At 46.9% G+C, this 16721-nt stretch overlaps 1 protein-coding gene across 15 annotated transcripts in view; it reads left to right on the top strand.

The window, feature by feature from the left end:
* The window catches only part of LOC137422867 (interleukin enhancer-binding factor 3), a 350140-nt gene that overhangs the window by 78225 nt on the left and 255194 nt on the right, over window positions 1-16721 (top strand). The window lies entirely within an intron of this gene.

Raw genomic sequence — 16721 nt, 5'->3', positions numbered from 1 at the left:
CGGAGGTTAAATTAGACTGGGTGGTTCAAATGTCAATCCTTGCAGGGGGGCAGAGTGAGTTTCATTTTTGTGTGTAGAAAATCTCGGCTCTTGGAAGAGTCTGGAGATGCAAGTTTAAATTGGGAACATAGAAGGGCCACAGTTGGACACAGGAGAAAGAACGAACAAGACAAGATGAGTGTGAGTGTGTGGAAGAGGAAACTCAGCAATTGGTAAAGAAGTACATTGGGTTAGGTAGGTTTAATGGAGCAAAAAAACTGCAGATCGGGTTGGGTTGGTTGGGGGGTGACCTGACATGGCGGTGCACTGCTTCTGTGAAGTGATTGAAGGAGGAGTATGATTGGACAATCTTTGGAAGGCAGTTCTACAAATTGGAAAAAGAGGAAAAGCAGAATGGAATTGCATGGAAAGCTTGGTTTTTGGAATTTTAACCGTGTCTGTGTTACCGGAAGAATGCATATGTCCTGGAGGAGCTGGTTTGGGTCACAGTGCCGAGAGATAATCGAGGGAGCTGTCATGGGCAAGGGTGGTTAAAAAAAAAAACGAGGCCACCGACCTGTCTCCAATGTGAGAACAACAGACCTGATGTTTCAACTAATCACAGGAGTTGCCAATAATGTTGAGCTTCAGGTTCCACAAGATCCTGGAGCGACGTGTTGCTTGCACACCAACCCAGAGGTGAAAGAGAGCAATACCACTTTTGGCTAAAGACAAAGGGATTGTAGACTGTGAAGAGTTCAAATTTTCAAAATAATAACTTGGAACAGCTGAGACACTTCGTCTGTTTGTTTTGAAGGTCAGGCTTGCTATGTGGCAACCCAGTAAAATGACTCGTGGTGAGGCCAACGGCCCTGTTGCATAAATCATCGTCGAGGAAAAAGTTAAGGATTTCCTTAACTTTCCCCTTAAATCCTTCATAAAAGTTGATGGAGCATCCCCCCGTCCTTAACCGCAAACCTTTGAGTTTCCAAATGGCGATCTTCATCGAAATTGGTCACAACGAGGATGATTATCGCAGCATGACATCAGAGACTGATATAACAATACTTCAACAATTTTTACTCTTTCATGACATCCAGAATATGCTCCTTGCAGTTTCACACTTGTATATTTTCCTTTTAGATTTTCACACTTTCTCCATTCTCAGAAAGTTTCCAAACGTTAACTGCACAAATTAACACATTCAAAACTAGAACGGGCACTCGGTAGAGCGCATACCTTCGCCGCAGCTACTGTTCTGTACTTGGCATGGGAGTGTAGGGAACAGAACAACAAAAATACGATTTTGACCTTTTCGTGACCTTGACCTTGACCTTTGACCCGATTGCTCCCAAAATCTAATCAAATGTGTCCCGTATAATAACCAATCATCCCACCAAATTTCATGCAATTCGGTTGAATACTTTTTGAGTTATGCGATTAACATACACACACACACACACAGACATACAAATAAATACACAGCGATCAAAACATAACCTTCCGCTTTTGCGAAGGTAATAAATATGGTGAATGAGAATCAAATGAATTTTACACAAGAATCATTTTATTCCTTCTGCATCCGCAAGCACATGTTCCCCATTGAGCATATAACAAGCGTGCATGTACCAATGCACAACAAACAACACAATATGCATTTAAGGCCATTTTCCCTGCTAGAGCGGGGGTTAGCCTTGCGGTCCCCATGACAATCTTCTCCATTTTGCCCTATTTTCTGCATCTCTCCTTGTTAACCCCCTTGCCCGCATTTCTTCTTCCACAATCTTTCGCCAAGTCTTTCTCGGTCTTCCCCGTCCTCTACGTCCTTCTACATCAATTTCCATCACTCTTCTCAACCAGTCACTTTCATCCTTCCTCAACACATGACCAAACCATCTCAGCCTGTTCCTCTTCACCGCATCAATCACAGGCAATATTCCCATCATCTTTCGCAATTCATCATTTGTCTTCCTCTCTCTCAACGATACTCCGCACATCCATCGAACCATTCGCATTTCCACCCTTTCCAGCCTTCGTTGCTGCTCAACGTTCATTACCCATGTCTTGCTCCCATAAATCATAACACTTCTCACACATGCAGCATACACCTTTCCCTTCAGCTTCAACGACACTCCCCTCCTCATCAGCACGCCAATCAGTTCCCGAAACTTCTTCCATGCACATCTCACTCTTGCAACCGTTGCCGAGTCTGATCCACCTTCTCCATTCAGCATGTCTCCGAGGTGGCAAAATGTTTTCACACCTTCCAGCTTCATGCCGTCTCCAAGATCCAACTCAACATTTCCTCCATCTGAAGCTCCCTCTCTGCACACCTTACATTTGAATGTAGCTGCCACACTGGTTAATGACCCTCTCAGACCACTGCATTTTTGATGAACCCACTCAGCGCACATTGCACATTGAATGGAGTTCACTCCGACACCCTTCCTGCACACAGCACACGGCCACTTCCCAGTTGTTTCCACCTCACCACATGCTTTACCACTTGCCATCACCTTCGTCTTTCCGATATTCACCTTCAGACCTTTTGTCTCCATACATTCCTTCCACTTGTTCATCTTTTCCTTCAGTCCATCCATACTTTTCGCAATCAACACCAGATCATCTGCAGACAACAACTCCCACGGTAAACCCTCCTTTACGTTCTGAGCCAGCACCTCCATCACAGCTACAAATAGTAGTGGACTTAGTAACGACCCCTGATGCACTCCCACCTTCACCTCAAACTCCCCACTGTTCCCGTCCTTCGTCCTTACAGCTGTGCGCGCTCTTTTGTACATTGCCATCACGACTCTGATCAACCATTCCTCCACTCCTAACTTCATCAATGCCCATGTCACTACTTCGCGTGGAACCCTATCGAATGCTTTCTCCAGATCAACAAACCCAAGAAACAACTTCTTCCTCTTCTCCATGTGCTTCTCCTGCAACTGCCTTACAATAAAAAGCGCGTCTGTCGTTCCTCTTCCTGGCATAAATCCAAACTGCATTTCGTCAATCTTCACTTTCTTCCTTATCTTCCTCTCCAACACCCTTTCCAATACCTTCATTCCATGCTCCAATAACTTTATCGCTCGATACGAGCCACAGTCCAGAGGGTCACCTTTCCCCTTGTTTCGAGGGACGAGGGTACTCAGTTCCCAATCCACTGGAATGCGGCCTTCTTTCACCACCAGATTACAGATCTCTGTCATTCTCTTCACAATCCCTGGTCTTGGCTTAGCGGTTAGGGTGCCGGCTTGGGATCCTAGGATCCTGGGTTTGAATCCCAGTTGATCGCTGAATTAACACCAGGGGGGTTGACTCAGCCTGTCATCCTTCTGAGGTTGGCAAATTGAGTACCAGCTTGCTGGGATGAATGATCACGGTGTGTACCCCGATTTAGAATAGGTTCACCGTATCCCTGCGCATTGTAAGAGCGTGACCAAGGGTTGGCGTCAGGAAGGGCATCCGGCCATATCAATAAAAACAATGCCTCAAACAGCGAACCATGATTGTCATGGGGCCCGCAAGGCTAACCCCCTCTCTGGCGGGGAAAATGGCCTTAAAACGATCATTCATTCATTCATTTTCATTTGTCATTCTCTTCACACCCCCACCTTTCTGCTGCCTTCAACATATGTCCCACAACTCCCGTCGGCCCTCCCGCTTTTCTACTCTTCATTGCTTTTATCGCTTCCTGAACTTCCTTCTCAGTTATCTTCTCTGCCGGTCCTAAAACTGGGTTACTCTGTTTGTTGCCATCCCATTCATTCTCTGCATTCAACAGCATTTCCATATATCTCTTCCATCTTCCTTTAATTCCATCTGGGTCCACAAGGATTTGTCCCACTTCATCCTTCAAGCAACTTACCGCCATCACATCACACCTCTCTTTCGCTATATGCTTTGCAATCCCGAATACCGCTCTCTGACCCTCTTCCGAATCCAAGCGTTCTCCGAACATTTTGCTGCATGCATCCTGCGCCTTTGCTACCTCTTTCTTTGCAGCCTTCTTGGCTGCCTTATAACTTCCATGCTCTGCTGTTTCTGCCCCCATACCCTTCGCCTTCTGCCACTCCTTGAACCTCTTCCTCTTCTCGTCAATCCTCTTTCCAACTTCATCATCCCACCACCATGTTTTCGAGTGCCTCGGTGGTCCTTTTGTCCATCCACATACCTCACCAACGGCTCCCAACAGACTATCTTTCATTGACATCCAACCACTTTCAAGCTCAACAACATCAACCTCTGCCATACTCAGCCTCTCTTTTAATGCCTCCCTCACTGTCACCTCTTTCAACCAAGATGCGATGCATGATATATTTATTGTTTGTTTGTTTGTCCGGACAGAATAAATTTGATTTTCTCTGCAACCGTTGAACCGATTGACAGGAAACCTTCATTCTCGGTTGGTACTTCACCCGCCGAGCTCTCCTCGCACCTTTCACCCTTATGTCGCAGACAAGCAAGTGGTGCTGTGAAACAGCCTCCTCCCCCGGGATCACCTTTGTGTCCCGGAGGTGCCCCCTATCTCGCCTACGCACCATGATGTCGTCAACGGTTGTCGTCGACCCACCAGCTGACGTGTATGTCACAAGCTTATTATCCTCTTTCTGGAACTGAGTATTACAAATCAACAAATCAGCTCCATCAGCAACGTCAGCAATCAGCAATCAGCGAGCAAACTCCAAAATCCTTTCACCTTCTCCATTTCTCACACCATATCCGTAACCCCCATGACCTCCCTCACAACTGTCCATACTCCTTCCCACATGTCCATTTAGGCCTCCTCCTACCACAACAACTTCCTCATCTTTCACGTTTTCCATCAGCTTCTCTATTGCACACCAGAACTTGTCCTTCTCTTCATCGCTCCGACCAACCTGCGGAGCATATCCCGAGATGACGTTCACCAAGAGCTTTCCAATCATCATTTTCACCATCATCAACCTATCACTCACTCTCGTCACACTCACCACACTGTCTACAAACTCCTCAGAAAACAGGACACCAACGCCATGCACGCCCTCCGGGCACCCTTGCCACACAAACTTGTATTTCTGTCCCTGCCTACCCTTCACCATTCTCACACCACTTCCCTTCCATCTCGTCTCTTGCACACAACATATGTCCACTCTTCTTCTGACCAATACTTCCACCACTTCTCCTGATCTCCCTGTCATTGTCCCGACATTCCATGTCCCAAACCTCAGAAACCGATCTCCACTTCGGGCATCAGACGTTTCGTCATCATAAATGGAGTGATTTACACCCTTGCTTCGATCCGGTTCCCCACCTTGAGTTTTGACGAGAGAGAGTGGGGTCCCCCACGGGGTACTTCGGGCTGTACCCTGCCCACATGTAGTTGTAATTGTCACGGTTCTCTTTTTGAGGCAATGTTTTTTTGGCCGGATGCCCTTCCTGACACCAACCCTTTTAGTCGCCTCTTACGACACGCAGGGATATGGTGTGCCTATTCTGAACCGGGGTACACACCGGGATAAAAAAAAATAAAATAAATAAAAAACCCGGATAATGTACCAATATAACAGATGTCATTTAAAATATATATTCTTACTAGCAGAAGTACCCGGCATTGCCGGGCGGGGGAGGGGAGGGGAGGGGAACGGGGGGGAGGGGAACGGGGGGGAGGGGAGAAGAGGGGGGGAGGGGAGAAGAGGGGGAGGGGGAGAGTGGAGAAGAGGGGGAGGGGGAGAGGGGAGAAGAGGGGGAGGGGCGAAGAGGGGGAGAGGGGAGAAGAGGGGGAGAGGGGAGAAGAGGGGGGGATGGGGAGGGTGAGGGATGGGAGGGGGAGGAGGGAGGGGAGGAGGGAGAGGAGGGGAAGGGGAGGGCCAGTCAACAATGACGTTGCAGTTCTCATGGTCGGAGAGCAGCACAACAATCGCGACATCGTCCTGCATCTTCGCAACAGCACGAAGCGGATTTTGGAGACTCACCGATCCTGTGACGCCCTCCAGTACCGGCGTTGCCGGGCGGGGGAAGGGAGACCCGTACATTCCCAACCTGGACATTCGCCCTCTCGACTCAAGCTCACTCGGACAAAAGCCTCGCACAAATTACACCGTGAAGGCCCAGTGGTCATGTCTATGCCACAAATCAAGTACGTGAGCGAGTCGTGGGCACTGAATTGAAAATATATAGAACGCTCATACTCAGTGAAAACTGAAGCCGCCGTGTCGCCATCTTGGTTAGCACGACTCGACCAACTCGCTTTAGCGGATCTCATTTGTTTTGAACGTGTCCCAGATTTTAAAAGCCAGACAACTGTTAAAATGCCATTTTGTGCGGCGATAAACTGCTCCAATCGGTTACGGAAGGGTTGTGGAAAGATGTTTCACAGCTGTTTCAAAGACATTTAATTCATATCGCACAAAATCGACACAAAACACGATCGCATAAAAGGTGAAAAAACGCAATCGCTTTTCGCTCTGAATTACGTGCAAACGTGTGACGGAAATCACCATCGCCCAGCATCGAGTGCCAACCAAGATGGCGCCCGGTAACTGCATCTCCACCTATGTGGTGTGAATGGCAATGGTCATTCGATATATTTTCAGTATATCTGAAAATGGCAGTGGTCTGGCGGCGGGGATGGAACATCACGTGATCGCTCTGAGCGAATCAGTCTGGCGGCGGGGATGGAACATCACGTGATCGCTCTGAGCGAATCAGCGAGCTGCTCTGGCACCGGCTGAGATTAGCGGGTACTTCGCTGAAATGCGCTGAGGTAAATATGAATAAAAATATGGATCTCGTCAAATATGGTCTCGGCCATGTTCGTCCCAGGCTCAATGGCCATGTCTATGCCAAATATCAAGCATGTGAGCCTCTCCGTTTAGGAGTCTTATCGGTAACATTACACACACACACACACACACACACACACACACACACACACACACACACACACACACACACACAGTTTTATATATATAGATATTGTTCTTTCCATAAAATTAACATGCATGAAAAATCTTGAATGTCCATCCAAATTGGTGTATTAAGCAAATGTTTCTAAATTGCATCTTATCTATCTATAATTCCACTAATCTCTGTATGTATGTGTGTGTGTGTGTTTGTCTGTGACCGCTGTTTCTCGACAACCACGGGTCCGATATACTTGAAACTTGCCAGGTATATTGCTGGGGACCCGAGGATGTGCCTTTTCAAGGTTTCATATTAATCGGACAAGTAGTTACCGAGCTATGTCCAAAAAACGATTCAACCAATCAGAGAGCAGCGAGCTATCACGTGTGCCGAACGTGGCGAACAGACTCTGCCTCGGACGGCACATTTGAGAGCGTATTCATTTATTTCACGTTGGCAAACTATGTTGGCGCTATGTTGGCGTTAAACTATGTTTTAAAACTAATTAAAACTAATTTGCGATTCATCGTAACTGCGATTCGTAACTGCCGTTCGCTTTGGCTTTGCGAATGGACCAAACCATTTCATGTAAATAGAGGGGGGGGATTGTCACCGTACTCGCAAGCCGTTCGCTTTGGCTTTGCGAATGGACCAAACCATTTCATGTAAATAGAGGGGGGGGATATAATTTTAGATATATATATAGTACGGGCATGCCCTAGTAATTATCAATACTAGGACGTGCCCGTGCCCGTGGGTGCCCGTTCCTTGCCAAAAAAAAAAAAAAAAATGTCTTCGCCCATGCATGCATGGGCGTGCCCATGGGCCCATGGGCGTGCCCGTAAGTGCGTGATGTGACCGTACAATGAATGTATCGTCCCGACGCCGCAGCTCGGATGGCGCTGCAGTTAATCGGGCCTGTATCGGCAGAGTTATTATAAACGTGTACTACAATCGATCGTACCTTACAGCGTCTGCTCGCCACGTTCAGCATCAGTACGTCGTCACTATGACTATCCGTAAGTCCAGAAGTGACGTCCTCATTTGACTGTCCGGAAGGTCGCATATCGCAGTTACGATGAATCGCAAAGTAGTTTTAATTAGTTTTAAAACATAGTTTAACGCCAACATAGCGCCAACATAGTTTGCCAACGTGAAATAAATGAATACGCTCTCAAATGTGCCGTCCGAGGCAGAGTCTGTTCGCCACGTTCGGCACACGTGATAGCTCGCTGCTCTCTGATTGGTCGAATCGTTTTTTGGACATAGCTCGGTAACTACTTGTCCGATTAATTTCAAACCTTGAAAAGGCACATCCTCGGGTCCCCAGCAATATACCTGGCAAGTTTCAAGTATATCGGACCGGTAGTTGTCGAGAAACAGCGGTCACAGACAAACACACAGACACACACACACACACACACACACACACACACACACACACACACACACACACACACACACACACATACACACACACACACACACACACAGAGATTACTGGAATTATAGATAGATGAATAGTCAAATTAAAATATAAGAAAAATCTATCATAATAAAGAGACTGTGTGTCAGCGTATCTCCTCCATGAAATCCAAAACCATGAAACCTCGCGGCCTGTAACTTTGCATGCATACTATGGGAGCTCAAAGGGAGTGCATGAATGAAACCTAGGTGATTGGGTAAATTTAAACACTCCTTTGGAAAGTTAATTAACTAATTTCATATCTTTTGATGATGCGACCAACAATTAGCTAGTACATCTATTCCAGAGTATCATCTTTATCACTGGAGAAAGTCATGCCGTCTTTCTCACGTTTCCAAGCCGCACTCCAGAATAGCTCCGAGCAAAGTGTTTTGTGGTAACCAACATCCATAAGAGATTTTGGCGCAAGTGTAAGACTCTGTAGGCTCCAGCATTGCATTTAGCATTGTTATTGCGGACAGACAGCAGACAGACAAACACACACACAAACGGGGAGTGATCAACATACTTGAAATATATATATATTTTTTTGCCAAGCATGAAAAAATCACTCACAGAGCGACACTTGGCCAAACAGAACAAAGTAGAATGGCACTCAGTAGAGCATCCTTTGACCTCAAAAATAATTTGTGGGAGAATTCAGTGACCTGATATGCAAATCGTCTTCAAAGTTTAAGTTAATCAGATAAAAATTGACAATTTTAGAAATTTGGCCTGTGTTGACCTTTTGGCCTATGTTGACCTCAAAAATAGTTGGTGGTTGGTTGCAGTCAGCTGATATGCAAATCCTCTTCAGATTTCAAGTCAATCGGATGAAAATTGGTGGATCGTGGTGGATCATATGTAGTCAGTATTCTGTTACACACGCGTCAGTGTCTAGATGTGCATGCAATCGCGGGAGCTTCTTTGCTTCATCGAAGAAAGGAGAGAGTAGAGAGATTATTCAAACATTCTTTATTGTGGAGTTGTGGCCCTGCAAAGGGCCGTTTGGGTGTGTGATGGGCTTCTCAGCTAAAGCCAAGGAAATCCTCATCGTCGCTCTCCTTTTCGAAGACGGCATGCAAGTCCTCGTCTGGGCAGTACAGGTCACCATCGCTCTCGTTGAGGCTATCGCCGCCACTGGAAGCTCCCTCCTGCCAGATTATATCATCTTCAGTACCGTCCATGCTGTTAGAAATACAGCACTTGAGAAAGGCCTGCTTTATTATCACTGGTGGCATCTCCTCCCACACCTTTACAATCCAGCCACAGATCGTCGGGAGGTCCACCTTCCTCATTCGCCCGCTCTTTGTGTAACTCTTGTCCCCCTCCAACATCCAATTCGCCCAGCATCGCCGCATACCTTCTTTGAAGGGCTTATTGATGGCCACATCGAGGGGTTGAAGTCGGGAAGTCATCCCGCGCAGGATGATGACGAGGTCCGTGTTGGAACTCCAGAGTAGCTTTTTGTTTTTTTCTGTCTTGTGACAGCAAAACGCATCCAGGACCAGCATACTCCGTCGTGGAGAAAGTCCGCCATCCTGCCTACCCCACACCACTCGTAGCCTGTCCTGGACCAGGGCCAGATCCATGCAACCCTTCTGTTGAGCTTGAATAATGACACCCGCTGGTAATTTCCTCTTGGGAAGAGTTTTCTGCTTGAAGACGACATATGGTGGAAGCTTGCTCCCGTCAGCGGTGCAAGCGAGCATAATGGTGAAACGGTCTTTTTCGTGGCCGGTGGTCTTGACTGTGACGTTCCGCTCCCCCTTCACTCCGATGCTGGTCCCTTTTGGAATGTCGAAGGTTGGAGGGGTCTGGTCGGCGTTTCCGATCCTGCTGAGCGGGCAGTTGTGCTCCCGGCGAAGCTTGATTATGAACGCCTGGAAGCATGTATTGTCGGGAAGATGCTGTGCGATGTGCATGCAGCGTCGTACCGACAGATTATTGCGTTCCATAAATCTGTAGGCCCACGATGTGCTGGCCATGAAGTTTTCGATGTCTCCGTCCAAAGCAAAGCTCCTTGCCTTCAGCCTGAGAGCAAGTGTAGAGATGGCGTGACCCTGTGCCCTCTTCTCCCGAACCCAGGCGATGACGCGCTCCTCTAGCTGAGGCCACTTCGCCGATTTTCGCCTGTTCGCCTTCTTCTTCCTCGGTATATCCTCTATGGAAGCCTTTGTTATTCGCCAGCTCCAGATGACAGACTCATTCACGCCGTGCTGCCTCCCAGCTTCTCGTTTCCCAAACTCTTCTGCATACTGGCAGATGGAGAGTTTGAACGCTGAAGTGTACGACCGCCTTGACATCTTGATCTTGTCTTCTCTGGAACCGGATAGAACGTATGAAGACGTTTCAGTCCGAGCTGACGTTTACGGTAATCTGCCCTATAATTTCGGATTGCTACGCAATTGCAGTCTTAAAATAAAAGACCTTCAAAATAAAAGACCGATGTGGCTTTTCAGAGCGGGAAAAGCCGTTCTATTCACATTCCGGAAGCTTTGAGCGGCAGCAGCTTGAGTGGCAGAAGCTTTGAGCAGCTTGCTTTGAGCGGCAAATCCAAAGAAAGCACCTAATGGTACAAAACCGGCTTGCCATCGGGGCGAACGAGCAGCAATGGCGGCCCTGCATGTCGGCGCAATTGTGCATGACGCAACGGGGAAAACGTGCAACCGAGATCGCTTTTCCTAAAATACTTTTTTTCGTAAATGTATTGGAAAATTGACTTGTTTTGAAGCTGAGCTTTTTTTCTATCCCCGTGTATAGTACGCACCCCCAACTTTTGACTTTTTTCCGATAAAAAGTTTCTTATACACCGGTATATACGGTAGTTGTTGACCTTTGGCCTATGTTGACCTTGTGACTTATATTGACCTCAAAAGTAGTTGGTGGTTGAATTCATTTAACTGATATGTAAATCCCATTCGATTTTCAAGTCAATCAGATGAAAATTGAGGATTTTAGAAATTTGAAATTGTTGTTGACCTTTGGTCTACGTGTTTTTTTGTTTGTTTTTTTTTGTACTGAATCGAGGATCGTGAAAGAGCTGACATTTACTTCACAAACAAATCAACCAGACAAACAAAATATATAAAAAGAGGGAGCGGAAGATGAGATGGGGAGAGAAGGGGAAGCACACAAACACTTGAGAGCACACAACATTTGAGAGCAGGGAGATTTGTGGGAGGGAGAGGGCTTGGGGGGAGGAGGCGTGGGAAGGGGGAGGGGGGGTGTGGGAGAAGTATAAAACACAAGCACACCAAGGACCTCCAGGACAGAAGTTGGTATTTCAAAAAAGTGGAATTGGGGTGAAATTAGCGGGGGTAGAAAAGATCAAAGATTTGGATGGGGGAAGATAAGAGATGGTGGTGAACAGCTGTTTTAAAGACGTGGAGGGTGGAGTGGGATTGAAGAGAGTGTGGGAGTTTGTTCCAGAGGCGGGAGAAAAGAGGAATGAAGGAGTGAAGGTGAGCAGAGAGTCTTAATTTTGGCAGTTTAACCATAAGAGGGTTGCAGGCAGATCTTATGCGACCTGGAGGAATATTTGCGGGACAAAGCCCAGAGAGAGCTGGGGGGGGGGGGGGCAAGGCCAGAGAGGAGTCGGTAGAAGACGGAAAGACCACCAACCTGCCTGCGGTGAGTGAGTGAGAGGCCCTTGGAGTTAGCTTCATCGCGGGAGATTGCAATGATTCTGAACGCTTTGGTTTCAACAGCGTGAAGACGAGCTAGGTGTGAGGCAGGAGCACCAGCCCAGAGGGGAGAGCAGTATTCCATTGAGCTGCGGATGAAAGCCTTGTATGTGGTGAGGAGCTCAGGTGTGCCAAGGAAGGACTTCGCACGACAGAGGATGCCCAGTCGGCGACTGGCGTTGGAGGCCAGATCTGAAATGTGGTTTTCCCAGGAAAGATCATGGCAGATAGTGAGACCCAAAAGCTTGAGTGACAGAACTTCTTGGAGAGGATTATTCAGAAAGTGGATGGGAGGGTTGTCCAGTCGGTCTTTTCGGAGAGACATCGTAAGAGTGTGAGATTTGTCAGGATTGAAAGACATTTTCCACTTGTTTGCCCAGTCTGTGATTTTGTCCAGGTCTGCAGAGAGTGAGGAGGCTGCAGACTGCTGATCTGAGGGATGAAGAATGGAGCGACAAAGAGTGGAGTCATCAGCAAAGAGATAGAGAGGATTTTCAAGAGTCAGAGAGATCATTGATGAAGACCAGAAAAAGCACAGGGCCCAGAACACTGCCTTGGGGAACTCCAGCCTGAACAGGAAGAGGAGATGAGAGAAACCCATTCAGGGCCACACGTTGATTACTACTAGAGAGGAAGTCAGCCAGCCATGCGTGGAGATTTCCATGGATACCAAAAGAGGAGAGTTTGGTGAGCAGAGCGGGGTGCCAGACCGTATCGAAGGCACGTGATATGTCAAGGGAGACAGCTCTAATTTCCTGTTTGGCATTGAGGACCTCCATCCATTGTTGAGAAAGCAGAAGCAGCATGTCCAGAGTAGAGTGACCAGGTCTGAAACCAAATTGATGATCAGAGATCAAGCCATTGGAGAAGAGGAAAGATTTCATATCTGAAGCATTGATGGATTCCATGACTTTGCTGACAATTGGGAGAAGGCTGATTGGTCTGTAGTTCCTGGGATCTGTTTTTGCACCTTTTTTGTGCAAAGCGGTGATGTTGGCAGATTTCCAAGCAGATGGCAGATGACCTTGAGCAAAAGAGAGGGTGAAGAGAACAGAGAGAGGGAGTGAAAGAGCGGAAGAACAGGATTTTAGGACCCGTGGGCTGATGCCGTCAGGTGCAGTTGCAGAATCAGAGTTGAGGGTTGACAGAAACTTTTCCACCTTGTCAGGAGGAAAGGACACAGAGTCCAGGAGCAGCTGGGTACGACTGGGTACGGTGGGTACAGAGAGGGATGGGTTTTGGACACAAGATTTAGAGGCAAACACAGAGTTGAGGCATTCAGCTTTTTCACGTGCGGAGTCAGCCATGTGGCCGTTTGAGGTGAGGGAAGGGATGGAGGGGGAGCAAACACCAGAATACGTTGACCTTTTTGTCAAATGCTGATCTCAAAAATAGTTTATGGTTGAATTCAGTTCGCTGATATGAAAATACTATTGACATTTCAAGTCAATCGGATGAAAATTGAAGATTTTAGAAATTTTTTAAAAGTGTGTTTGACCTTTGGCCTATGTTGACCTTTTGACCGCAATAATATATAGGATTTTGTCGGACCACGAACTCTACCATTTGGTGAAGTTTAGTGAAGATCCGTTTCAAATTGTGTCCTGTAGGCAAGTATAAGTGAGCGGGCAGACAAACACACAAACCAGAGTGATCAACATACTTGCAAAAAATAAAAATAAAAATTGCCAAGTAACAAAGGGACTCAAATGCAATACCCTCTCCTCTGGCGAGGGTAATAACACTTATGATAATGGCATAATACTCGTATTTAAGATATATTTTCAATGACCTGATCTAACATGTTGTAATAGCATGCATGTTTTGATCCTTTCAATGACCTGATCGAACATGTTATAATATGATGCATGTTGTGATCTAACATATAATATCATGCATGTTCTGATCTAACATGTTATAATGTCATGCATGGTCTGATCCTTTCAATGACCTGATCTAACATGTTATAATATGATGCATGTTGTGATCTAACATATAATATCATGCATGTTCTGATCTAACATGTCATAATGTCATGCATGGTCTGATCCTTTCAATGACCCTCATCTAACATGTTATAATAAATATCATGCATGGTCTGATCCTTTGAATGACCTGATATAACAAGTTATAATATCATGCATGTTGTGATCTAACATATAATATCATGCATGTTATGATCTGACATGTTATAATGTCATGCATGGTCTGATCCTTCCAATGACCTCATATAACATGTTATAATATAATGCATGGTCTTTTTTTTCTTTTTCTTTTTGTATACTGAATTTTCTTTTGTATACAGGAAGGGCATCCGGCCGTAAAACATTGATTCAAAAAGGGGACCAAAAAACAACAACAACCACGGTGCCCGAAAAAGGCCAACCCCCGCTTTGCGGGGGAAAATTGCCTCTAAAGGTGGTTTTATACTGAATCGAGGCTCGTGAAAGAGCTAACATTTATTTCACAAACAAATCAACCAGACAAACAAAACATACAAAAAGAGGGAGCGGAAGACAAGATGGGGAGAGGAGGGGAAGCACACAAGCACAACACCTGAGAGCAGGGAGAAGCGCGGGAGGCAGAGGGCCTGGGGGGAGGAGGCGTGGGAAGGGGGGGGGGAGGTGTAAAACACAAGGAGACCAAGAACTTCCAGGACAGAAGTTGGTATTTCAAAAAAGTGTAGGATTTGGGGTGAAATTAGCGGGGGTAGAAAAGATCAAGGTTTTGGATGGGGGAAGATAAGAGATGGTGGGGAACAGCTGTTTTAAAGACCTGGAGGGTGGAGTGGGATTGAAAGGAGTGGGGGGAGTTTGTTCCAGAGGTGGGAGAAAAGAGGAATGAAGGAGTGAAGGTGAGCACAGAGTCTTGATTTTGGCAGTTTAACCATAAGAGGGTTGCAGGCAGATCTTGTGGGACTTGTAGGAATATTTGGGGGATAGAGCCCAGAGAGAGCTGGGGGGGCAAGGCCAGAGAGGAGTCGGTAGAAGACGGAAAGACCACCAACCTGCCTGCGGGGAGTGAGTGAAAGGCCCTTGGAGTAAGCTTCATCGCGGGAGATTCCAATGATTCTGAACGCTTTGGTTTCAACAGCGTGAAGACGAGCTAGGTGTGAGGCAGGAGCACCAGCCCAGAGGGGAGAGCAGTATTCGATTGAGCTGCGGATGAAAGCCTTGTATGTGGTGAGGAGCTCAGGTGTGCCAAGGAATGACATCGCACGACGGAGGATGCCCAAACTGTCTTCGGAGGCCAGATTTGAAATGTGGTTTTCCCAGGAAAGATCATGGCAGATAGTGAGACCCAAAAGCTTGAGTGACAGAACTTCTTGGAGAGGATTATTCAGAAAGTGGATGGGAGGGTTGTCCAGTCGGTCTTTTCGGAGAGACATCGTAAGAGTGTGAGATTTGTCAGGATTGAAAGACATGTTCCACTTGTTTGCCCAGTCTGTCATTTTGACCAGGTCTGCAGAGTGTGAGGAGGCTGCAGACTGCCGATCTGAGGGATGAGGAATGGAGCGACAGAGAGTAGAGTCGTCAGCAAAGAGATAGAGAGGATTTTCAAGAGAGTCAGAGAGATCATTGATGAAGACCAGAAAAAGCACAGGGCCCAGGACACTGCCTTGGGGAACTCCAGCCTGAACGCGAAGAGGAGATGAGAGAAACCCATTCAGGGCCACACGTTGACTACGACTCGAGAGGAAGTCCGCCAGCCATGCGTGGAGATTTCCATGGATACCAAAGGAGGAGAGTTTGGTGAGCAGAGCGGGGTGCCAGACCGTATCGAAGGCACGTGATATGTCAAGGGAGACAGCTCTAATTTCCTCTTTGGCATTGAAGACCTCCATCCATTGTTGAGAACGCAGAAGTAGCATGTCCAGAGTAGAGTGACCAGGTCTGAAACCAAATTGATGGTCAGACATCAAGCCATTGGAGAAGAGGAAAGATTTCATATCTGAAGCAATGATGGTTTCCATGACTTTGCTGATAATTGCGAGAAGGCTGATTGGTCTGTAGTTGCTAGGATCTGTTTTTGCACCTTTTTTGTGCAAAGCGGTGATGTTGGCTGATTTCCAAGCAGATGGCAGATGACCTTGAGCAAAAGAGAGGGTGAAGAGAACAGAGAGAGGGAGTGAAAGAGCGGAAGAACATGATTTTAGGACCCGTGGGCTGATGCCGTCAGGACCAGTTGCAGAATCAGAGTCGAGGGTTGATATAAACTTTTCCACATTGTCAGGAGGAAAGGACACAGAGTCCAGGAGCAGCTGGGTACGACTGGGTATGGTGGGTACAGAGAGGGATGGGTTTGGGACACAAGATTTAGAGGCAAACACAGAGTTGAGGCATTCAGCTTTTTCACGTGCGGAGTCAGCTGTGTAGCTGTTTGAGGTGAGGGAGGGGATGGAGGGGGAACAAACACCAGAAACAGATTTGACCAGACGCCACCAGGATTTGGAAGAGGGAGACAGATAAGAGAGTTCGGTCTTGAGAACGGAGAGATATAGTTTCCTGGCTCTCCTGAGGGTGGACACACACTTGTTTCGGGCTTTGTGAAAGGAAATGAGATTTCCTTCCGTTGGATTTGCTTTCCAGGAGACGAAAGCAAGTTGTTTCTGGGCAACAGCCTCACCACAAGATTCCGTGTACCATGGACGGGAGAAAGGGTATGACAACTGAAGACAAGATGGGATAAATCTGTGCATG

The sequence above is a fragment of the Myxine glutinosa genome, chromosome 3, assembly GCF_964187855.1.
Source record: "Myxine glutinosa chromosome 3, kmMyxGlut1.1, whole genome shotgun sequence".
In the NCBI taxonomy this organism is placed as follows: Eukaryota; Metazoa; Chordata; class Myxini; order Myxiniformes; family Myxinidae; genus Myxine; species Myxine glutinosa.
Note: the sequence above shows the minus strand (reverse complement) of the source record. Positions and strands in the feature narration are given on the sequence as shown.